The 25879-nt window shown below is 37.4% G+C and overlaps 1 protein-coding gene across 5 annotated transcripts in view; it reads left to right on the top strand.

The window, feature by feature from the left end:
- The window catches only part of BAZ2B (bromodomain adjacent to zinc finger domain 2B), a 127125-nt gene that overhangs the window by 2412 nt on the left and 98834 nt on the right, over window positions 1–25879 (top strand). The window lies entirely within an intron of this gene.

Below are 25879 nucleotides of genomic sequence, written 5' to 3'. Positions count from 1 at the left end.
TACAACAGATGGTTCTAAATTATATATGCAACAAAGGTCTAGAAGATTTGACAGATTATAAATGGTGAGCAACAGAGGATAAGTAGTTTCAGAAAATGATAGTACACTTGATGTCTCATACCTATAATAAACTACATACATGTTTTTGTCACAATGCTGCAAAATCAGTAAACTGCATGGTATTAAGAAAATGGTAGCCAAGGTAATTTTTGTGAAGTGTGTATAGGGGAAGATTAGAATTTAAGGGATCTCTTTGATGTTCAAGAAATTTTATGTTCACTCCAGGCAGGGGGTATTTGTTTAATCATAGATCGTACCTATTCCTTGGAAGCAGTGGAGTAGTAATATCAGGCTGTGATGAATTTCTTCATAAATAGAACTCTCTGGAGAGTAAAAAATGTTTCTTCAGAGGATTAGGCAATGTTCCCTTTCCACTACTGACCCGAAGTCTGTTTTGAATGGCACTAAATAAGGTTTTGACATTAATGGATATGGAAAATACACTGGAATCATGGTACTGGTGTTTCTCTTCCTTTTTTCTTTTTTTTTAATTTTTATTTTTATTTTTTAATCTAAATGCCACAGTGCTGGATTCTGTACAAGTCAGTGTTCCCACAAAATATTTTTTTTAAAGAGTTGCTCATTTAGATTAATGTAGGCTGTCAATAACATTGTAAAATTATTTGAATACTGTTAGGGAAAGGATAACTAAATACATGCTTTGTACCTTTTGGTGGTAAATGGTTGATTTTCATGAAGGTGTATATTAATTTCATGTAATAAGATGCTATGCATTTTCAAAAGATAAATTAGCAATATTTTTATATTATGGAGGGAATAAGCATTGGCTTACCACTGTACATATATTTGATCTGTATACTGACCTTAGGAAAAGAAAGTGCTACAAGACTGGATTTTTTTTTTTTTTAATTATTATTTAGTCTTTTTGGGAGACACTGAAAATGCAAACAAAGTAATGGAAATCTTTCTTTTTAGGTCCTGTTGCCCTTCTTCTCATTTTCTTTGTTTGAATGTTTATTGTAGAACTACAGTGTAAAGGAGCAGATGTTTTGCAAAACATCCTGATGTGTTGTTTTTTCTTATGGGAGTGCATAACTGTTCCTTCTGATGCATCGACTTGACAGCTGGCTGATTTCATGGAACTGCTAAGAAGCCATTAGTGGTGTCATTGAATTGAAACAGAACAGTCACTCCCAGCTTGAACTGCAATTGTTAATGTCTTTGTTGCTACTTTTCTGTTCCTACACAAGATGGGGAATATCACAGCAGCAAAGAAAAGGAAGTTTGTGTTCCCTGTCTCATCTCTGTGAATTAGGGAAAGGAGGCATTAATACTTGACTGCTTTAATTTTGCAATATTCTTAGAATGGCATATTTGGGATTGAGAGATCTTGGCTGCTGGGCTGTAGACTTAGCATAACCAAAAATGCAGTTTGCTACACACACCCTGACACAGTAAGTGTCCCACAGTCCAAATTACTTCATTGTGATGCCCACCCCTGAGTCCCCCCCAGTGCCTAATATGGGTGTCTTTAAATAAAATCAGATAAGTTTGGTTTTTTTTCTTTAATAGAATAGAGTATTCTAATAGGATATTCTTATTTTAATAGAGAATCACAGAAGAGTGGTACTTTGTGTTTTTACCACTTAGAAAATCTGGTCCAATGAAGATTCCCAGAGTCTGCCAGTTTTCTCTCAAGTGTGGTTCAACTTTTGAGTGAATTTTGGTTTAATGCTGTACAAATTATGTCATACCACATCATAAACTAGTTCCTGATTGTAAAATGCATCAGAAGAAACACACAGGTATCAAGGGTAACAGTGGTTTTGTGATTGTTGTATAGTTTACTATATTTTGCCAGTGCTCAGAATGTTGTAAATGTGTGTTGGTCAACATATTTCCAAGAAATTGAAATCTTGTGGTGAAGATAACATTGTGCAGAATTCAGAATTTAGGTACAGATGATCTTCCCCACCGCGTCAAAGAAGGAAATGAAACATCTTCTTTGTGACTGTCATTTACACTTAGAAAAAATTTTTGTTTCTAATACTGCATTTTTGCTTTTAAAATGATTTTCGTTGTATTCTTTCTGTGCAGTGCTAGAATGAAAGTGCATGTTTAAGGAGTTCTTTGCTGGTTACTCTTTGCTGATGAGGAACAGAAACAAGGATGCTGTGTTAGTAAGATTAGAGAAAATAAATCCTTTCCCATCCTACTCCCCCAATCTTAGCCTGCTTTAAAAAAAAAAAAAGAAGGAAAAGGCAAAACCAATTTAATGTGGAGTAACCAGAAGATTTGCATAAGGAAAACAGTAGGTTTGCATAATTTTCTTGGGGGTGTGTGTGCGTGATTTCTTGGTAATTTTATGAAGGTAAGAATATATTAGTTTTGCTCTTACACAGATAAAGACTGATGTGGAGAGGGATTTAGTCGTTTAACAGCATAACAAGAAGTTGATGGTAGTGGTAGAAAGAAAAGCTGCCTATGCTGACTTTAGTTTGTAGCATTCCCGGTAAATGTCTCCTTAAAAACTGAAATGTGTGGTTTATTGTTCTGCAAAGAGTAATACTACTCAAATAGATAAGTTGAATGTACATTGTTGTTGAAAGAAATTGGGACCAGGTTTTCAGCCAGCCTCTGCAGAAAGGCTAAGCAAGATGTAGTGTTTGTCTGTTACTTTGTTTCTTAATCATAGGATTTTAAGGAGAGAAAAAAAAAAAGTTAAAATTTTAATCCAATTAGTACATGGTTTCAATTATTAGCTGTGTTAAGTTCTTGCTTACTCTTTTATCTCTTTACTGCCCTAAATTTACAGTTACATAATGCCATGGTCTTCAGCCATTCAGTTTTAAAAGCCTTATACAGAAGTCCCTTTGAGATTTAAATGGAAATAACAACAACAAAAGTGCTAATTTTACAGTAACATTTTGATTTTTTTGTTTATTTTCGGGGGAGGGAGGAGAAATTGTGATTTATCTTATTGGAGTATTGGCATTTCGTTAGATTACCAAGTGAAAGAAACACATTCAGCAAGTGAGGAAATCGTGCTCGTTTCAGTTTTTTTTTTAATGTAGCAACAAAGAAAAGCTGATGTGTGGGTTTTTTGTTTTTTTTTTTCCCATGCTTAGTTTAACAGAATTAATTTATGGATTTGACAAAATTTGTAATACAAATTTCTTTATTTATGTGAATGTTTTTCAGATCGGTGGAGAAAAGACAAATATAAAAGCAAGTATACTTTTTTAAACCTTGGCTAGTGACAGATGAGCTCTCAGATACAAGTCTGTGAAAGTATGGACTTACAAAAAGATGTGCTGGGCTTGTCAGTGTCCATTCCCTTCTTTCAGGATGATGCCTGTTGCCATTAATGTGAAATCTCTCCCATTGCCTTCCTACTCACGCCCAGTCAGGGCCTCACGAATGTCTTGTTTTCTCTGTGTAAAGGACATAAGACTCTCTTTTCACTTGATGTAGGTCAGGCATTGTAAAGAGCTGAATGGGTTAAGCCTTGGTAGTTTGCAAAAAGAGATTGCAGAGATTTTTCCAGCCCCTGAAGGAGGAATCACACAAAACATTCACATTCAAGCTACTAAAAATGTAAAGGCACCATCTGAAAAACTGTCTACCTGATGGACTGTTTACATTAGTAATGGTCTCATTGAAATCAGCGGTTTAAAGTCTTGTCTCAGGTAATGTTTGCAGTATAAAATATTAGGTTTAGAAATAATGCAGCAACCATCAGATAATGTGGTCTTCCTTTTGGAGGCTTACACAGAACTTGCTTCTCCTTTGGAATTGTTGGAAGGCATAATGAAGAATTTCCTTTTTTGATAATGGAGAACTCTGCCAGTGTTTTCTTGCAACTTACAGGAAGTGTAAGCTAGATTTTGTTTACAGTATCTATTAAGTATGGTGATTTTAAGACACAAAGTACTATGTCTAGCTGTTTTTGAGCTAGAATCTGAGTTGTGATGCTGTTGGACAAGAAGGTAAAAGTTTGAAATCTTCTAGGGAGTATTTTTTCGTTTACTTTGAATACGTAGCTGTTTTTTTGGATTGTGATCCTATTAATCAATTTGTATTAGTGAATTAATGTTTTTTTTAATCCTTGAAAGATTTAATAAACAATGCATTGCATTTTATCAGAAACTTATGTTAGAACAGTGGTGTGTATTGTCCAAATATAATCAGCAAGATAACCCACAACCCCCTCCTCAGGCTTTTCTTGTACGAAAGAAAACCAGTTTGCCAAAAATTATCGCAGTGGTCTGTTGTGATAGGGACATAATTGTGTGGATTTTGCCCCATTTTCTGTTCTCACACTTTTCCACAAGCGTGCGCTCGTTAATCAAAGACACCGTACTTCTGCTGAGGGCAGAGAGGTTCATCAAATTGGCAGCCAGTTTGGTGTAAGGAAGAGTGTACTGACGCTTTTAACGTGCTAGGACATAAATAAATCTAAGGTCTTTGCATGCAAACCCTGGAGGTTAATACTGCATAATTCAATGTCCTGTCTTTGTTTTTATGATGGATGCTTTTAAGTGTTTGAAGCTTGATGCAAGCCTTCAAGCGGGTCAGGGCTGACCATCTGATTGGCTGAAGCAAAAAAGCGTTAGCTTGGCAGAGGGGTTTTCGTCTATGCTGTAGAGGGCTTTTTTTTTTCTTTTTTTTTGGCTGAGAGATCATTGTTGTATTGCTTGAGCTGTTATAGGAAAGTTCTAGAGATTGACAACCCCTGCTGTGCTAATGGACTGAGTGCATGAAATGCCGATAGTTTGGTCCTGTGTGTTCTGAAGCTTACTGCTATTTGTATCCTTAACAGAGCTAACATGTAGAACAAGCAAAAACTACTGGGATTTCCCTGTAGAAATAGTGCTGGGATTTGGCTTTAACATGAATTGGTTGCATATTCATAATTTAAGAACAGCTGCTTACAGCAAGCACACAGTCATTTGCAAGCTATTATAAACCATTCTACTCACACATGGAGGCTGTGCTTAAGGTTTTTTTTTCTTCGTTTTTTTTATTGATCTACCTGCATTTGAAGTCTGGTCACTGCAGCCACACAGGCCTTTCATTTTAGTTGTAATGGCATCATGGAACAGCTTCAGTATTAAATACTTAGTTTTAACTAAACGCTGAATAAAATGATAAACTGCGGGCTTAGAAGAAACAAAATGTAAGGGTGAGCAGCAACATACATCTTAAATACAAAATCTGGTTATGTAAAGCAGCCTAAAAAAGTAACATCAACCAAACTTTGTAGTCTTTTGGTAGCTTTTGTTGTTCTGAGTAAGAAATATTTTTGAGGTTTACCCAGGGTTGCCTTGTAATAGTTGCTGAAATTTGTAGGTTTTTTGTGTATTGTATGCCCAGTGCTTTTGGAAGAAAACTTGGAAAGTGTAGCATGTGATTATATTACACGAAAAGATGGTGTATTAAAGTAGTAGTAAGCACAGTCTTGCTGAGCATTATATGGGAAAATAGTGGATGTATTAGAAATGACAGTACTCTTACATGGAGAAGTCATCTGTCATTATAATGTGAAAAATACATACTTGGAAATATTGGTTAGTAATACATATAGGGTGTATTATTAAAGTTGACACCTCCCATCCCCCTTTTCAGTTTTGCTTTTCCAGGTTAGAAATAAAGTGAGCATTTCCACTAGTTTATACACTTACTTTGGTAACTTTTCTGTATCTTTCTTTGCGCTAGTGACTGGAACTTCTAAAAGGAGAATTATACTTTTTACTGTAAAAATCAGCTTTCTGAACATCCCGTGGGAATGAAAGCCCAAAATGCCCAGTCTCGCACATCTTTTGATCCAGTATGTTGTAAGTTACTACCTCATAGCCTGGCAGAAGAAAAATTGTAAATAAATTCTTATGTCATATATATGGATCCAGAAGATGGGAAGCCATTAAAGAAAGTTCCTTACTGTGTTAGTTGTCAAGTTAAAAATATAAGTCATGCATGTGTGAGGTTTTGTTATTTTTTTTTTTCTCCAAGTTGTATCAGTTGATTTAATAAAAGATACTATCACTCCCTACAGCTGTGGCCTTTTCTAAGCAACTGTTAAGAAATGCAAACCAGTATTTTTCCATTGCAGCTCTGATGAGTTTTCATCCTTGGAGTTACCCGTAAGCACCTCACTACTTTTCAGTGTTGATGAAAGAGCTAGATCAGAGATGATAGTTGAGACTACAACTGTATGGTTTAGGAGAAAAGTGAGGCAGAAGAGAGCTCAGTAGTTAGATCTTCTGAGGACCCAACCTCTACAACAGCTACAATGCCAGAAACGTACACTTTTATCACAGTTACAGGAGCTTCCAAAGCAAGGAGAATTCGTTTTCACTTCCCAAGCTAATATTAGAAACAACAGAGAGTCCTATTTAGCTCTTTCAGGGAAACAACTTTTAAGTGAGAATCTAAAGAAGTAAATGCTAACACCCCCATGCCCCCAGCACTGAAGGGGAATAGTCTGCTTAGTAATCATTGACAACATCAGACAACAGCAGACAGTGATTGAATATTTTTTTTTTCATCATATTGTCAATATACAATATAGACCATGTTAAAAAGCTGCGGTTCCAAAGAAAGCCTGAGAAACGGGAAGAAAGTTGAGATTCAGAGCCTTCATAAAAGGCAAAGGGTGTAGATTACTGGGGGGAAAAGTAAAACATTCCATCAGTTCTTCATCTTTCTGGCAACTTAGTAGAGGAAACACTTGGATTTAGTCATAGTCATACCTTGAATGTGTTGGAGAAGGATTTGGAGGTTAAGGTTTTGTTTGTTTGTTTGGTTTTTAATTATTTTTTTTTCACTTGCCAATTACTACCAAATAAAACCAATACTTTTTTTATAACTTACTTGCTACTTAATACATGTAAGAGTCTTTGAAGAAGTACATTTTAGGGAAAAAAAAAGAAGCTTAAGGGGAGAACAGGTTTCCCAGAGAAGTGGTAGAGTCACTGTCCTGGAAGTGTTGAAAAACCATTTAACATGATTTAGTGGTGGTCTTGGCAGTCCTGGGGTAACAGTTAGACTTGATAATCTTAAAGGTCTTTTCCAAACTAGCTGATTCTATGATTCTAAGAATGTATTTCTAAAATGACGACTGTTACTGAAGGTGCTTTATTGTTTGGCATTTAAGTGTGATATTAGCACTATGTTTTTCTGTAGTTGTCATCTTTATTTTCTTTTCTAGAAGTGCTTTTCAAGCCTTATTTTCCCCCCTAAGGTTTAAATGTTAAAAGTTGTCTTCACTGAACGCTGTGTGTTTTTGAACAGGAGTGGGAAATATTCCATAGTTGAGCCTTGTCCACAGGGTTAGTTTTGGACTAGTCTTTTATGGCTGCATGAAGAAGTTCCTGAGAAGGAATTCACTTACTTTAGGGTCGAACTAGTGTTAAGTGCAATCAGTTATAAAATGCCCCCAGTTATAAAATGCCCCTTCTGGCATTAGGAACTGAAAGGAACAGATTACGCTAGGTCATATTTTTTTATTTTTTTTTGGTATGTGATAATGATACAGAGCAGCTTGAAATACTTTCCTGTTTTTTTTTTTTTGAGAGATGTTTTCTGTGTGTCAAGCTGTTTCTGATTATCTTTGAGGTAAATTTATAATCTTTTGACTCTTGCAGTTGCCATAAATTTTCAGTGTTAACAATTGTGATGTAATGGATACACAGCATATTGCAAAGTTTATTGTGTTGATATAAGTGGTTTATACAGAGTATCGTTTAAATGTAGCCTACAGTCTTTTTGCAGTCATGGAAATGAATTATGTATTGTGAGAGATCTGTTAATAGTGTAAAGACTTCATAATAAAACAGGCATGAAGGGGGGACAGTCACTTTTTCTTTTCCTCTGAATGCTTAATTTATATAATTATTGTAATTTTGGTATCTTGTGAAGTGCTTTAAATAAATGAGCAATCATCTTATGAAATGATCTGTGTTATATGTTCGTAGAATGAGAGAATGGTTTGTGTTGGAATGGACCTTAAACACCATCTTAGTTCCACCCTTTCTGCTGTGGGCAAGGACACCTTCCAGTAGACCAGGTTGCTCCAAGCTCATCCAAGCTGGCCTTGAATAATTCCAGGGATGGGTCAGCCACAGCTTCTTGGGCAGCCTGTTCCAGTGTCTCATCACCTTCACAGTAAAAAACTCCCAATGCCTAGTCTAGATTTCCCCTTTGTGAGTTTATAAGCCCTTCCCCTTTGTCTTATCACTACAGGCCTTTGTAAGCAGTTGTAAAATGCTGTAGGAGACATTTAGAATGCAGGCAAGTGGCATTTCCCAATACGCTTGGTAAAGCCAAGTTTTTTGTTTTTTTTTTTTCCTTAATCTATTGCCCTCAACAGAACTGGCCTGTATTCTGTTAATTTTATAGAACTTGAAGAATGGTTCATTCTTCAGTATTTGTTATCCTTGTTGCGTCCAGCAGCATAAGCAATAATATAGATAATTTGAGTGCTAGGATAGTTAGGTGATTTGTGTAAATCTTGATGTTCATTATATTATGTTATATTTGTGCACAGAATCCTGTTCTTTTGTTTAACAGACCCTTACAAATGTCTGTTTCTATATATAATTTGAGTGCTTCATAGCTCAATAACCTGTAGTTTTCTGCAAAATTTTGCTAAATTTTTAAAGATCTATTTGAGTGCCAGATTTCAAGTCTGATTCTTTGTAATAGTCACTTCAGAGTTTTTAGGAAAATGCCATATGCTAACTTTTGGGGGAGACCCATGACAGAGAAGGTGATCCAGAAATAGTAAATCAGTATTCCTGGGCAAAAATAACGCTGCAAGTTATAATATGTTGTTTAGCAAGAACTGCTGATTGAGGAAAGCAGTGACAAACTCTTAAATGTATTTGGTTTTTTATGTTTTTTTTTTTGTTTGTTTTTTTTTTTTATCATATCAGAGGTGTTTCAGAAGAATGTTTGAGGTATGCAGTAGTTGATGCTTAGATGTAAAAGCTGCATTTTATTATGTTAGGACTTAGCCAGCCTGGAGATGCACAGTGACCCCTGTTTGAGTACAGCATTAGATGGGTAGGTAGTTCTTGCCAGCCTAATGGAAATAAAACAACAGTTTGGAGAAGTTACCTGTGTTAGTTATGTTACTTATGATCTCAGAATGTTAATGGTAGAAATCAAGATTCGTGTGTCATTTTGGATGTGCAGTGATCTAGTACTGTGTTGAAAGGTTTCTCTGGCTTGATAAGAAGGGGTAGTTGCTCATGTGACTTACTGTCACATTTTTTAATTGGTATTTTTTAATTCTGAAGTTGATGATGGTCTGCTTGGAGAAAAATGTAGGATGACAGCAAGTAAATGACTGGTACTTATGAGTTGTTTGCTTGTCTTGCTAGCCGTGGAAAGACATTCACAGAATCAGTTAATGCCTATTTTTCAGGTCAGAAGTATTCAAACTTAACCTGTTGCTCTGAAAAAAAGGGCATAATGGGCCTTTCATTTTGTGTTTCTTCAATTTCTTTTGCAGTTGGTGTGGTGATCAGGTCTGTCTAGACCTGAGTCCATTGGCTGTAACCTTGCAGTATAATAATAAAAGTTTATTGAATATACATATTAGTGTTTATGAACAGAAAAATGCAAAACTGACTCTAAAATATTTCATTATGTAGGTAGAAGGGCATCAGATTACTTCATGTATATGCGCAGTTTTGTAAAAAAATTAACATTTCACCAAATGCTGTGTAGATTTTGGTTAACTGAAAATTTGACTTAGTAAATTTTATTCTGAAAGTGCAGCAACCACATGCAGATTAGAAGTGAGTTAAGATTTCACACTATTTAAGACCTTTTGAGCTGTTGCAAACAGTGTACTTCATGGAACATGTTCATTTCTGCTGTTGGGTAGTTTGTCTTTACAATGAGTGATGTCACATTTTTTGATTGCTTGGTTATGTTGCGGGATTTTTAAAATTATTTTAATAGTATGTGATTTGACAGGAGCTTATAGGGTACAGGCTGAGTTTATCTGTTAAAGAAAAACCACCATGCTTACAAAAGATCAAACTGAACTGGAAGTGTCTTGGAAACTAAGTGGCTGTATGAAATTAATCACTGATGAGTTTGAAGTAATGCACATGGAGCAGAGAGGAGCAGGGAGAATAGCATGAAATAAACATACACTGTAATGGGTTCTAAATTAATTACCTGCCATCACGTAGAGATATTGGAGTCATAATGCATAGTTCTGTTAAAAACATCTGTTCAGCAGCAGTTGCAATGCAAGTTTGACACATTACTGGGGGAGGAAAAATAAAAAGACAAACCAGAAAATATTGAGGACATATTAATTCAGGGCATCCTGTCAAGTAGAATAAAAAGCAAATAAAACTGAAAGGAATCATCAGTTTTGGAACACTTTCCATTATGAGATGAGAGTATATAGAAATCTTCAGCTTGGGCTATGACCGAGTGCTGTGAATTCATGTTTGGAATAGTAACGTAAATAGAAAACAAATTTTTCTTGCATCTCAGATGTGACTGAAATGTAACACTGGAACGAATAAAACCAATTTGGTTTATTAACATAAAGCAAGAAGTAGCCCTTTTCACTTTCTGGTGGGCTGCACTGTGGAATGATGTTTGGATGCTCTGGAGGGCAAAATTACAATACACTTCGAATGATTAGATACATTAATAGAAGATGTGTTTATCAGTGGCTGCTGAATGTGGTGATTGAAATGCAGTGTTAGTTTATTAAATCTTCATATCTCTGCTCTCTTAGAGAAGGATATATACCTCTGTTCTTTCTCAAAATGTTTATTACTTGTGTAGATGGTCCTTTTTTTCTGAATTAGTTGTTGTTTTCATTTTTGTTAATATTTGATGTTTTGCATCTTTGATATGTAGGTGGAATAATAAGGATGCCAAAAATATGAACATTCTTCTAAGACTTGAATTAATACAGAGTTATGTGAGGGATTGAGAAGTAATCAGCTTTAGTTTGTGATTGTTCGCCACAGTTTTTTCAGTCATCACTGATTATCCTGTCCTTTATTCTTGGATCCTTACGGTGCTCTTTTTGCATTGAGTTTGTTAATATGTGTTCTTCCATTAATATAATGCAGTACAGAATAACTTTATGTACTTATTTTCAGTCTTACAGATTTTTTTCCATATCCCTTTTTCCTTCTCTCTCTCTGCGTGTGTGCATTTAGTCTTTGGGTATATAATGTGTGATATTTGCAAATTCAGTTTTTACCTAACCCCTGCCATTTAAGTATTTCTTTACCTTCTCTCCAGCTCTAGGAAATTCTGCGGAAGAAGGTATTTTTGTTCTGCTTCTTGAAGAAGTTCTCCTAATGCCATAGCTGATGAGTGTCGTGGTTTAAACCATGTGTTTCTAAAATAGTCTAGATCCCAAAATATTGTCAAAATTGGAAGGGGAGGGATGAAGATAGCACATTCCATACCTAGTCCTTAGCCCTAATGTGTATATTTTACACGGATCAGAAACAGCTGTGAACTGCATGTTGTGGTGTTGCTAATATTAAGTAAATATTGGTATATGTAATCCTCTCGAGCTAGAGTTTCTAGCTGGAAACATGGTGGGAAAAAATAGAATCCTCGAAGATTGTAGGCTGGAATTTCCAGGGTCAAAGGAGAAAAGCATTCAGAAGAAATGCTTTAGCCCAAATGCATAAACCAAAGGGATCCCTTAATTTTGCTGGCAGAGAGACATGATTAAAGTTTTGCCTGATCAGCAACCTCTCTGTTTTCTCTGAGATGGTGGCCAGGTGTAACTGTGACTGAGTAGTACTTGCTGAAAATACTTTGGATTTAATCTCTGCTGCTTGTGGCAATTCAGGGCTGAGCTTCTCAGAAACAAACAAAAAAAAAAAAAGACCCAGAGAAAACAGAAGCTATTTCTGTTCTGGAGTAAGTGTGGGACAAGCTCATTTGTTATGGTGCCAGATGTGCATGATCAAGTAAGTGGCAACTATGTGTATGGCAGTATATGTATCTCTATCTATATCATAGAATCATAGAATCGTTAGGGTTGGAAAGGACCTTAAGATCATATATATATATATATATATATATATATATATGTTCTTACATACAAAGGGGGAAGAAGGAAGAAGGATTTTGCTGGATGAAGAGTTTTCATGCTGTGCAGGCTCTTTTATAAATGAAGAGTTTGATGCTTCAGAGCATACTTATATGGTTATTTTCACAGACTTGTTTTTGACTTCTAACACAGGACCTCTAACATTGTAATTTATGTGCTAGCTTTTATTTTTTTTTATTGTGAAATAGCACTTCTGTCCTCTGTTGTTGTTGATCCTTTTTATTTTATTTGTTTTTCCTGATGCCACATCAGTTACCATGGGAGCAAAGACAGAACTGGAGAGCTAGCAGTCAGCAACTGAACTGTCTGACTTAAGTTTCTCCTTCTCTTTCCAAGGGAACAGATGATTTATAGGGAAGGATAAAGTAAATACTTAAATTACTCTGGCAACTTCTGCTTTACCTTTTTGTTACTTATTTGACTTGGAAAAAGACCACTTGTGAATGGACTGGGTTCCTACAGGCCTCAACTGTTAACCCTAGACTAATTTTATTAATTCCTAAGAGCACTGACTACACTGTTCTGTTGTAGGCTTCTTTGGTTTGTTTTGTTTTGGAGAACTTTGGAAAGTATAGACTGTTTGCTTTGGTGCATTTGAATAGATGTTACATTTGAATATTTCTCTTTGACAACTGGAACTGAGCCTTCATTTAAGCTTTGGATAGTGTGTGGTAGTTGTTTGTGTATTGCCACATATACACATTTAAATATTTGGACCACAGAATTACAAAATACAACATTTTCAGTGTAGGTAATGCATATCACAGCTGTGACGTAACAATTTACATATTAGAGGTAGAAGTTAAAAGCACATACTAGAAAAATAACAAGAAAATCCAGTTCTTCTGTAGATTTGGAATCCTGAATTTTCCTCACAAGAGTTAAAGTCTCATCTGAAACAATGTCAGAAGTGCTGGAATGAATTTTTTACAGGAGAATTTTCATTAAGACTTTGCAGCATGTTGTTAGGATTTCGGTTTAAAAAGGAGGGTTTTTTTTATATGTAAGAAGCTCTTTTAGAAAAAGGCTTTATGTCTTGTACGTGTGTTAAATATGTTTTTATGTGAACAAACTTTATGAACTTTCTGAAAAGGTCTTCAAAACTGAACAGAATTTTAGAAATTGGAATAATGTGAAACTACCAGTAAAAACATCACAAATTGCACATATTCCAGAGAAGGGCCATGAGGATGATCAGGGGACTGGAGCACCTCCCGTATGAAGCAGGCTGAGAAAGTTGGGGCTGTTCAGCCTGGGGAAGAGAAGGCTGAGTGGAGACCTCATAGCAGCCTTCCAGTATCTGAAGGGGGCCTATAGGGATGCTGGGGAGGGACTCTTCATTAGGGACTGTAGTGATAGGACAACGGGTAATGGGTTCAAACTTAAACAGGGGAAGTTTAGACTGGATATAAGGAAGAAGTTCTTTACTGTAGGGGTGGTGAGGCACTGGAATGAGTTGTCCAAGGAGGCTGTGAATGCTCCATCCCTGGTGATGTTCAAGGCCAGGTTGGACAGAGCCTTGGGTGAGATGGTTTAGTGTGAGGTGTCCCTGCCCATGGCAGGGGGGTTGGATCTTAAGGTCGTTTCCGACCTTAACTATTCTGTGATTCTATGATACAAGTTAGTTACTTGGCCAACAGAAGTTATTTTCAATGGGAAAACATTGTGATAGCAGTGTAGTAAGCAACAGAACTGTTAGGTGAGAAGTAGCGATTTCCTGTAGATCTGAAAATCCCTGAAAGACAAACCACTATAGGTGTCAACTCGAAGAGCATGCTGGTAGCATTATATTAAATGGAAATGAAAAATGTCCTATCCTAAAGACTTTACACAACATTGCTAGTAAGTTGGAGTTAAATTTGCTAATGTGTTTGGCTGGAGTAATAAATAAAAATGTTGAAACTACTCATGTCCCATGGGGCTTACAGTAGCTGAGGCATAGAGTTTGCATCTGGGTTAGAGGAAGCCTGTTCTAACTTGTCCTTAAGAAAAGGCTAAAAGAGGCCACCTGCTATATACAGTTCTCAGCCTGTTTTCCTTCTGGTTCACCTTTGAAAGGAGATCATTAAAACGCGTCAGAAACTAGTGTAAACATGTTGCTCTTAGTTGTCTTTTTTTTTTTAGTGTGGCAGGTAACCTATCAGTGCTGTCAATGTGAATGACACAGTACTAACAAACCATGTTTTGGGGGTAATTGTTCTCTGAAATGCAGCTTTAAAAAGAAATATACCTCAGAATTATACTTGCTATGACATTGCTCCTTGATTCAAGAAAGGCTATGCATTTATTCCCAAATTGTGTTTTAGTTAAGGAGATAAACTAGGGAAGGCTCCTGCTGAACCTGTTGTTCATGAACAGAGAAGGATTTGTGGGTGATGTGGTGGTTGGAGGCCATCTTGGGCATAGCAACTGTGAGTAATGGATAGTTTTCAATTCTTGCAGAACTAAGGATGGGCAGTCAGCAGAATTGCTGAGTTGGACTTGTAGAGGGCAGGCTTTGGCCTGTTGAGGAGACTGGTTTACAGAGTCCATTGGGAAACACTCTTGAAAGACAGGAGTCCAGGAAGTGCAGGAGCAGGCTGTCCCCATGTGCCGAAAAATGATCCAGCAGGGAAGATGTCTGGCCTGGCTGAACAGATGAACAGAGAGCTTTGGCTGGAACTCAGGGACAAAAAAAATACGAGTTTACGACCTTTGGGAGAACGGGCAGGTAATTCAGGAGGATTACAAGGATGCCACGAGTTTATGCGGGGCGAAAATTAGAAGGACCAAAGCCCTTAATCTGGCTACTGCTGTAAAAGACAATTAGAAATGTTTGTATAAATAAGTTAGTAACAAAAGGAAAGCTAAGGGCAGTCTCCGTCCTTTACTGGATGTGGGGGGAAACATAGTTGTAAAGGCTGAGGTACCTAATGCCTTCATTGCCTCAGTCCTTAATATTATCCAGCCCCCTGAGCTGGAAGACAGGGACAGGGAGCAGAATGAAGCCCCCTGTAGACCAAGGGAAGATGGTTAGTGACCTGCTACACCATACACAAGTCTATAGGGCAGAGTGTTGTCCAGGAACTGGCAGAAATGCTCACTGAGCCACTTGCAATCATTTATCAGCAGTCCTGGCTAACTGGAGAGGTCCCAGTTGACTCGAGCCTAGCAAATATGATGCCCGTTTGTAAGAATGTCTGGAAAGAGTATCCAGGGACCTACATGCCTGTCAGTCTGACCTTAGTGCTGGTTATGGAGCACCTGAGTGTCATCATGCAGCATGTACAGGACAGCCAGGTGATCAGACCCAGTCAGCACAGGTTTATGAAAGGCATGTCCTGCTTGACTAACGTGATTGACTTCCATAACAGGGTGACCTGCTTTGTGAATGAGGGAAACTTGTGGATGTTGTTTACCTGGATTTCAGTTAAGTCTTCAGCAGAATTTCCCACAGCATTCTCCAGGAGAAACTGGCTGCTCACAGCTTGGTCAGGTATGCTTTGGTGAATGAAGTTAAATCCCATTCCCATTGGCAGCTGGTCAGACATAAGTGGTGGTCCCTAGGGCTCAGTCAGTTCTGTTTAATGTATTTATTGATGATCTGGATGAGGGGATTGAGTGCACCCACAGTCAGTTTTCAGATGACACCAAGATAGGCAGGAGTGTTGATCTGGTAAGTGTAGGAAGGCTTCACAGAGGGATATGGTCAGGCTGGGTTTATGGGCTGAGGCCAGTTGTAGGAGGTTCAACAAGGCTGTGCCAGATCCCCATGTAACAGCTCCATGCAACAGCCCCATGCAGTGCTCCATGTTTGGGGAAGAGTGGCTGGAAAGCTGCTTGGTGGAAAAGTGCCTAGAGATGTTGGTCAGCAGTGGCTGGACATGAGCCACCTTGTGCCCATGTGGCCAAGAAGGTAAATGGTATCCTGGCCTGTGTCAGAAATAGTGTGGCCAGCATGACTAGTGTAGTGATTGTCTTTCTCTCTGCACCTTGAATACTGTGTTCAGTTTTGGGCCCCTCACTCCAAGAAAGGTGTTGAGGTGCTGGAGCAGGTCTAGAGAAGGGCAGTGGAACTGGTGAAGGGTCTGGAGCACAAGTCTTATGGGGACCAGCTGAGGGAACTGTGGTTGTTCAGCCTGGAGAAAAGGAGGCTTAGGGGAGACCTCGCTCTGTACAGCTACCAGAAAGGAGATTGTAGTGAGGTGGGGGTTGGTCTCTTCTCCCAAGTAACAAGTGATAGGACAAGAGGAAATGGCCTCAAGTTGTTCCAGGGGAGGTTTAGATGGGATATTAGGAAAAGTGTCTCCCCCAGAATGGTTGCCCAGCGCTGGAGGAGGCTGCTGAGGGCAGTGGTGGAATTACGATCCCTGGAGGAATTTGAAGGACATGTACATGTGGCGCTTAGGAACATGGTTTAGTGTGGATGTGGCAGTGCTGGGTTAATGGTTCAGCTCTGTGATCTTAAGGGTCTTTTCTAACCTGAATTATTCTGTGACTCTTAAAGGTGCTTTTTTAGTTGTCATTTATATTCCTTGAATTGGGGTGTGCATCTGCTAGAAGAAAACTTAAGCAGTATATATTGATCTCAGGTGACCCCACTGCACAAGTTTACCATTGGGTGTAGTGCACCTATCATAACTCAGATGAAGTTAGATTAAGCCAGTACATCTTAATTCTGAAGATTTAAGTGCATGCTTGTGTTCATGAACAGGCATTGACCTGTGACACTTAAAGGAGCTAAGCGTGTAAAATTGTTTGGCAGAATTTCAGCCTAAAATTGGTCAGTGAGTGGGCTCTTACCATGATTCAGTAATAACACAAATGCTATTTTAATTACTCAAGGTATTTTTTTTTTTGTCTTCAAAACATAATACTTATACTTTTCTCATTAAAAACCATTTATCAGATTACTTGTCAGATCACTGGCTGATATTTTCTTTACTATGACAAATGTTTTAGCCTACTTAAGCTGAGCCACAGTCAGAAGAATGTAGGCTGTAAAAAAAATTTTAGGCATGTTCCAAGTTTGGTTAAGCGTTTTACATGTAACTACCTTTTACAGACACAATTGTTAGAGAAAGAAGGAAAGTAGTATATGTGGCTGTACATCCAGTAAATAGGATAGTGTTTTGAACAGGGTAGTACTAAAGCTAATAAGCTTTGTACTTAAAAGTTTGGCTTGGGTGCATGTATGCTATTCACATTTTGATTCTTAATGATGTGGTACCATTCCAATTAAAAAGCTGCCCATGATGCATGGAGTGGCATTAGTTAAAAATCAAAACATACTTTGAATACTGATTCTACATAATGTTGATTTTTGAGAAACCTAAAGTAGTTATTGTCATGGACACAGAGCCTCGTTAGCCTTGGAGTTGCAGGTTGGCTTCCATTTGCACACTATTATAAACAGAGATTGAACTCAAATGCTGCTTATGAAATGGAACAAGTAATTACTGGTAAAACTCCACTGCTTCTAGAATGCTTCTGGTTACTGCTAATTATGAAGAAGGGTCTTTTGTGGCTCTTTCCCTTTTAAGTACCTGTTGTCAACACCTGTAATAGTATGACCACACCGTATCTGTTCACCTGTTTGTCTGTGTGCCTGTCCATTCCATGCAGTAACTTTTGTTTGCCATTATTTTTCAGCCATAATTGAGACTAGGCTAGTCATTCAAAGAAAAACTTCCACATTTTGTGAAAATCAATTACAGCATTGAAGAAGATGGACAGTTTAGAGCTGCCAGCTGAGGAAATAGTAGGCAGTGTTAGCATTACCTCACCACTGCCACAGGCAGTTCTCAGGTGTCTCTGTGTGTGCACACTGTCCAGCAAGTGTATCTCCACTGTTGTCACTGTCCTTGCCAAGTGGGAAGTGGGTTTTTCAAGTGGGCTTGTTATTTCCTGGGGAGGATCTGGTTTATGGCAGTAGGAAAATAAAAAGACCATCATAATGCTGCTTACAAGAGAATTTTTTTCTGCCATCTCAAAAGTAGCATGAACGTAAGGAAACCTATAGTAAAAAGCTTTTGTGTGGTACCTTCTTACGTGTGTTGTGGGTATAATAAACTGAATGTGGATTCCAGATACTAAGGTTTAATTTTTGGATCAAAATTATGTTTTCAGACTAAATTTGGTATGATTTCAATTAGAAAATGTTGGTCGCTTTTAAGTAACACAGATAGAACAATGTTTACGTCTGTAACTATGAACAATATGAAGTCCAGTTATTTCTGTTGGTGAAAATACCTTTGAATCATTCCCATGTGCACACATAAGTATTTCTTACTGAGGGTGCAGATATGCTAATGTGTGACATGCTAATTTGTCATCTTTTCATTCCAGTATTACAGGAGAGAACGAAAATTTGCATTGATGTATGAAACAAAACCTTGTCCTTATGAAATACATGCACATAAGAGACAGTGTTCCAGAGCTTTCATTTTAGTGGGGGATTTTTCAGAACCGAAGTCTGTGTGCTTAACAGTGTTCTGTGAAATGGATTGTGTGGATGGTTAGCTTATGGAGAACTGATAGCAGTTTCATCAGTAAAAGCAGGACTTGCCATTTTATTTAGTCAAATGTAAATGAAAAGCATAGGGTTTCAAAAAGTATAGTCATAGCTATTTTTTAATGTGAGTGAAGGGTTTTTTCCCTTTTTTTTTTTAAAGTCTTGTGGATTGGATCTCAGTGATGCCTTAGGTCACTGATTCACTTCCATACTGTAAACCAGACTACCAAGAGTCAGACTTGTTTGTCAGATATTAAAAAGCCTGCACAAATGGCTGCTTTATTGTTACATAAATCACACTGGTTTGTGCATGTGGCAGTAATTAACTTCTGTTCATGTCAGAAGAGAAGTTGTCATGTCATTGCTGAAAAACAGGTTTCAATATGTTTTTTTTTCTCGGCTAGCAAGTTAGGTGCCATTAGACCAGTATAAATTTAACTGATTTTGAACAGCAAAACTTTAAGACAATTTTTATGAGACTTGGAGAACTTTTTTTTTTTTTTAGCAATACATTTAAGTTCCTTTTTTTCCTTTAATGGACTGTGTTGCACAGAAAACACATCTTTTAAAGAGTGTGGTCTCTGATTGATTGATTTTCAACTTCCCTGTGGCTTGCTTTCCTTGTTACTTTTAATGGGCCATCAAGAAGCAGTCAGGGGTCAGGTTACCAGGGGTCCGTAAATTGCTAACTGAAAGCAAGTATGTTAAGTTTACAACAAATGTATATCTTTACCATCTTTTCTTTTAAATAAACAATAGTTTGTTAATGAAAGTATTCCAGACTGGATTAACACTAATTTGCTTTAGTGTTGGTTTTTGGTTTGTGTTTTCCCCCTCCCAAGGTATTCAGATATTCATTGATAATTCAAGCAATATTTAAAAAAGCTTAGTTCTTTTTATCTCTCTTAGCTACCAATACTCTGGCTAGATGTTCTTTGGACTTGATTAGTAGCAGAGTTAAATCAGTGCTAAGAAGTGGTGGAAGTTTAATTCTTTAGCTGAAGCTCCCCCAGTCCTTAAGAAATGAAAAGACGGATATTCTAGTAACAAGAAACGCTATATTCAGACTTCAGCTAGCTTGTGGCCTCTTGCCCCATAGTGATTTGCAGTGGTCCCTTCCACCCGGGTTTTAGTGCCCTTTCTTTATGGTATTTTCTCCTTCAATCATCGGGCAGAGAACTTTCTCCTACAGGTTCATAAGTTACGTTGTCAACCTTTGTCTTAGCAGAAACCCAAGGCAAACCTGTGTTCTTACCCTGAACCTGAAAACTCAGAAGCTTATTTTTGCCCAGAAAGAGAAGGGAAGCAGAAGGCAAACAATCTGAAACACAAAGCTGTAGTTATTTTCAATAGGTAGCTATTGAAAAAATCTTCATGCTTGATGTAATTCATGCTACTGTTCACTTACTATCATCATCAGAAACTGTTGTACTAGGCTCATTGCTAGGAGAATGAATTTAATATATATGAATGGTTTGAAGTAAAAAAATTATGACTACCACTAGTTACTTTCTTTAGACTTGCTTTCTGTGCATATATTTATTTTAATTTTAATTTCAGTTTTTTTTCTTGTTCTCCTTGTATATGGCCAAGATTTACATCATCACTACAGCAAGACTTGGCTCATAGGAAAGAAGGGGCAGTATAGAGAAAACACTGTCACTCCTGGCACCAGCATCCATCACTCCTACCTCATTCTCAATTTTCTTCTAACTAGTAAGAGGTTAAATTGCCATCTTGCTTTATGCTTCAACTTCCAGTGATGTCTTGTAGTCAGTTGTTTTGGTCAAGTCTTTCATTAATATAATAGAACTGTGTTTTCCAGTAGTATGGAGAAACATCTGTATTGTATCTTTGAACTAGCTGCTGTCATAATTCTTTCTCCCATAAGAATTATCATAATTCATAAGCTGTTACCATAATTCTTTATCCCATTTCACTGTTTGAAATACAGTTAAATACATGCTGAAGGATAGAAGTGAAATTTGTCAGAAGTGTAGAGTTCTGTGTTGGGTTCTGAGCCCCTTGTTATGGGGAAGAGATGGAGCTACCGAGAACCACTAAATGGCTGTTAAGATGTTGAAGGGATTGTAGCATCTCTCCTATGAGGAAAGGCAGAGAGAGTTGGGAATCTTCGGCCTGGAGAAGAAGAGGCTCAAGGGGATCTTTCCGATGTGTATAAATACCTGGAGAGAGGATAAAGAGGACAGAGCCAGGCTCTTCTCGGAGGTGCCCAGTACTAGGAGGCAACAGGCACAAACTGAAACACAAGAGGTTCCCCCTGAACATCAGGAAACACTTTTTCACCATGAGGTTGACTGAGTGCTGACATAGGTTGCCCAGGGAGGTTTGTGAAGTCTTCTCCCTTGGAGATACTCCAGAGTTGCCTGTTCTGTACTGACACAGTACTGGACATCTGTCTGTCATGGGCTCTGCTTGAGCAAGGGCATTAGGTGAGATGACCTCCCTTACAATCTCCACCACTCTGTGTGTCGCTTATTTCATATTTTAGGGTGTTTTGGTGAATTTAGTTTTGTGTCAGAATAATACTAGGAGTGCATGCAGAGTTGCAGGTTTTGGCTAGAAGAGTAGGATATTGCTACAGTCTTGAAGTAATGTTTTCTAAAATTCAGAGGTCTTTAAGTTTCATTGGAATGAGATGCATGAGGATTGAAGTACAGTCTACCCAATGTGATCTTTAAAAAATAACTTTGTTATTCTGTTATTTCTTAGTTTATACTCTTTTGACAGTTAATGCACAGTGTTCCGAGAATTGAGAACTTCATAAAAGTGTGCCTTAAAAAAAATGGACATATGCGGAAATTACAAAATGGCTTTTCTTGCCCTGTTGTTAGATTGTGGTATGAGAGATCACAACACAGGTGATCTTAGTAACTTTGTGATAAACTGTGTGAGTGAGTACAGTGAAACCTGAGCATTATAGGTTAACCTTTTTGTTCTTTTTGTGCTTTTCCACGAAATAATAAAATGTTGTAGGTTGACAGAATGGAGCTACAGACAATAAAGTTGTGTATTTAGTTTAGGCACGGATAAAGTTGAACAGAATTAATCATCTGTTTTCAGGGGAAAACAAAGGAGCTAATTTTAATTAAAAAAATCAACTCTTCTCCCTCTCACCTCAGGTTTTGGGTAAGGGAGAATGTGCAATTTAAATATGTGCAGTAATCCATCAAAGACAGAACTGAAGAAATTGCTATTAAGTTTATAATTGCCAAGTCCCACTACATGTAAATTGCTTGTATCTGTTTTTTTTTTCCTTAACCAGGCATCACAGAGCTGTGGTATAAATGACACTATTAGTATAAATTAAAACAGTACTTACCTTCTCTTTGAGAGAAAATATTTTCCTCTTACTGGGAATATAGTTGTGCAGTGTGTAAGACTCCTTCACCTGACAGCAGTCTTATATCTGCTTTGTGGCTTTCTCAGTGCCTTTATTTTGCATGCTAGTAGGGAGCAACAAAACTTCTATTCTGGAGATTTGTGTGGTAGTGTCAGCTTCAGGGAAATGATCTTTCTGTAGTTCTGTGTTTAGGAAACTCTGTAGAACAGTCTTCATCCAACCAGTGGGTTGCTAGCATGTTTTATACCTGTACTTCTCGTGTGATATATCAACTATGTATGCCTGTCATATGGCTCATGTAATGTGTATTGACAGTTGAGGGATAAAAAAATGAAAGTGTCCATTGTACAATTGTTTTTCTATGATTCAGGCTTTTATATTGCCATTAATATAATCATTTGCATGTTGATCAATTGAACTTTTATTGCTCCCGAAGTGTAATAAGTTACTTTAAAGTAACTGCTTTAATTTGTTAAAGTATGTTCACTAGCTTAAGTTTTTTACAGTTAGAAGTTGACCTTTTAGTAGTCACTCCCCACTTCTGCAAACATGACGATGTTAAGGGTAATATGTAAACATACTGTGATTTTGAAAATTAGAAAAATCTGTGTTTTCCCCGTGTTCTTTGCTGTGCTAAAGTTAGCTTTCCAACTTCAGTGCCTTTTTTGGTAAGGCAGTAAACCTAAGAGATTAAACAAATACTTGAAAAAAAGCCCAAACAAAAAAAAACCTGTCCATAATAACAAACTTTAATTTTTACATCTTTTGTTGGTTACTTAGAAAAGTAATGCTGCCTTTACTATACATGTAACTAGGAAACACACTTTATGTTCCATTATCTTGTAATTTTCACTGTGCTTAGGAAGAACAGTGTTCCAATCTAAATGTACTGGAGTGATGTAAACCAATGAAGTTTACTACAAGATTTTTAATTAAAATATTTTACTAAACACAATTAAACGGGAAGGAAGATGCAGTATTTGAACCAGAAATGGTGTTCGTTGTTATCACAGCTTCTTCATACCCTGATGCATTTTTTTTTTATGTATTACTGCTACTTGCCTTACTTTACTAGGTATTTTTTAATGGCATCTCGCAATACAAGGCTATATAACTCAGATTTGAATATGTGCTGCTTCTCTAGTAGCCTAAAAGCAGCAGACTGTATCATTCTCAAGGACAGAACTGAGGAGCATGCATTGTGAAATACAGAAGAGGGGACGTGATATTACTAAAGGCGTAAAGTAAGTATTTCTCTGATCTGGTTTTTATGACAGATGCCAGTACAGGAGCCTATGGTAGTTATCTTGGAACAAAAAGCAAGAGCTGTAAACCGTAGATGTTTGGCCTACTGAAGGGTATGTGTGTGTGTTTGAACACATTGTATTATGGTGACTTGGTTTGTGGGTAGATGGAAACTGTTGGTCCCTGTGAGCAGAATATTCTAGTGCCTAAAAGCGTTACACATTTATGCTTAAAGACGATAATGTTATCTTGGGCAGGAGTGAATTAGAATTACAATGTTTATAATGATCTTACTGTTAGATCTATTCTTGGAATTTTTGTGATGTATCTATAAAATATATGTATTGATACATAGTAAGTAATATAATCTTAGCATTATATAAGATTGTTTTTTCTGGAAGTGTTTTTGTTCTTGGGTTCTTCAGTAGTCCCCTGCCAAATAAGCTTTCAAATACACTGCACAGGATTTATTCCCTTCCCCCTCCCAAATTTCTGCTTGTGACTTGTTTTATGAAAACATGTTATGTCCTACCTGCTTCAGGTCATGTGATTTCTTGTGTATTTTAATCTGCAAAATGATTTTTTTTAATGCGTTGCACATCAAGAGAACAGTTACAACTAATGGTAGAAAGTACCCCTGCTTCTGCATCTAAAATACTACTTCTACACTGGGTCTAAATTAACTCTTCAGTGTCACACATTATGGGTGTTCTTTTTCTCCTATGATACCTCAGGTTCTAAATGGCAGGTGGCTGGTAGGATAGGTTTAGACTAGTTATTAGGAAGAAGTTCTTCCCTGTGAGGGTGGTGAGGCCCTGGCACAGGCTGCCCAGAGAAGCTGTGGCTGCCCCATCCCTGGTAGTGCTCAAGGCCAGGTTGGATTGGGCTTGGAGCAACCTGGTCTAGTGGAAGGTGTCCCTGCCCATGGCAGTGGAGTGGAACTAGATGATTTTTTTAATTAAAAAAAAAAAAAAAAATTACCCCCCCCCCATTTTCCCCTTTCTCATAGGTTTGTGTTTTTCTTATTTTCTTCCCCTGATTGGCTTTTTAATCCTTATTTTCTCTTTTTCTCAGCTATGTTTTGTCTGTCTTTCATACTGTGCATGTTTCCCCAAGTCATGCAAAATGCAGTTTAGTTTCATTTGTGACTGGGGTTTCTGGCAGATAGGGCAATATGTGAGACAGTTACTGTGTATTTTTGGCAGACAGGAGCAGCAATGAGAATGCTGAAGTCACATCTTGCTGCTCCCTCCTTTGCTAGAGGTTACAACATACAGAGAAATACGTAGTCTCAAGGTAATGGTCAGTCTAAACAGAGGATGAAGATTCAATGTAGTAATATTCAGACTTTCTCTTGCTGTTCAGCTTAGAATGGCTGTTAAGGGATTAAATTGTACCACCTTCGCTGGAACGAAAGCTTAGTAATTTTCACATTTTTCTTTCATCTCCCACTGATGATGATGGCAGAAGGAGGAACAGTATTGTATTTTCACTGTCAGTGTTCCTTTCCTCAATTTATATGGGCATGATAAAGTTGTTAATCAACATGTCCCCACTTGTTAGAGAATGTTCTTGACATCATTCTTGTTTATCAAATGTACAGAAGTGACACACAGGGGAGGCTATATAGAATGGCCAGTGCTTTTTAGTCATAAATGTGCTTGCTGATCCCTGAAAGTGCTGAGTCAGAGAAAAATTCTGTCATGTCTGAGAACGTGGGAGTCGATGAAAACTAATTAAGTGATACAAAAACCTTTCAGCCCTTTTAGTCAAGCTTTGCCAGAAGATTGTTTTTTCACAAGTCTTGAATCTTGATCAGAATACCTAATCATGATGTAGATGTTCTTGTCACTGCTGACATCACTGCTTTCATCCATCATAACAGTGAAAGGTCCTGATGTAGAAAGGTTCATGGCGCAGGTGTCTGATGTGCTGACAGAGCTTTGGCGATCTGTGCAGCTTTTGTTTCTTCCAAAGGATTTTTTTTTTTAACGTGGTAGCTGAGTCTAGGAATCTCACCTTGTCAAGCTGCCTGAAATGGTCAGTGTTGTGAATGAAAAACCCTGCCTCAGCGTTCTGAAGTCTTTCACTTTTTAGCTTGAGTTTGATTTTGGTGGGAGGAAAATGATGTTACAAAACTGGCATGTTTCACATGAAAAAAACCAAAAATGACTTGAAGTAGTATACTTTTTTTACTACTACTGAAATAAAAATAAAGCCTCAGATCAGTATTTAAGCTTACGCGGCCTGTTGTACTGAAGGAGAAATAAGCATGAAGGAGGGTACACTTTGCTGTTCACACAGTGTGTATGAGATTTTCAGCATTTGGAAATCGGGTTATGTGTGATCTAGTATGAGAGTAATGGTATTTTAAAAATGGACAAAAAATCAAATTTAAATTAATGAAGATTTGGGGGAAGGGTATCGTGATCATGTGTTGCTTGTGCTTTCATGAAGCAGTGCTGACATACAATAATAATTCCTGAATTTAGGACAGTTGTCATAAAAATGGATAACGCACATTTTCTGCTGCTCAAAAGGTGATTTCTTAGTACAATAAAACTGAATGAACATTTCTTACCTTCCTTCTGTTCTTACAAAGTTGAGATGTTAAATATCTCAGTTTCCTGCCACCTCT

This window comes from Pezoporus wallicus, unplaced genomic scaffold (assembly GCF_028554395.1).
Source record: "Pezoporus wallicus isolate ANWC-B61680 ecotype Strahan unplaced genomic scaffold, APGP_CSIRO_Pwel_v1 contig_736, whole genome shotgun sequence".
NCBI lineage: Eukaryota > Metazoa > Chordata > Aves > Psittaciformes > Psittacidae > Pezoporus > Pezoporus wallicus.
This window is presented reverse-complemented; position numbering and strand designations above follow the sequence as displayed.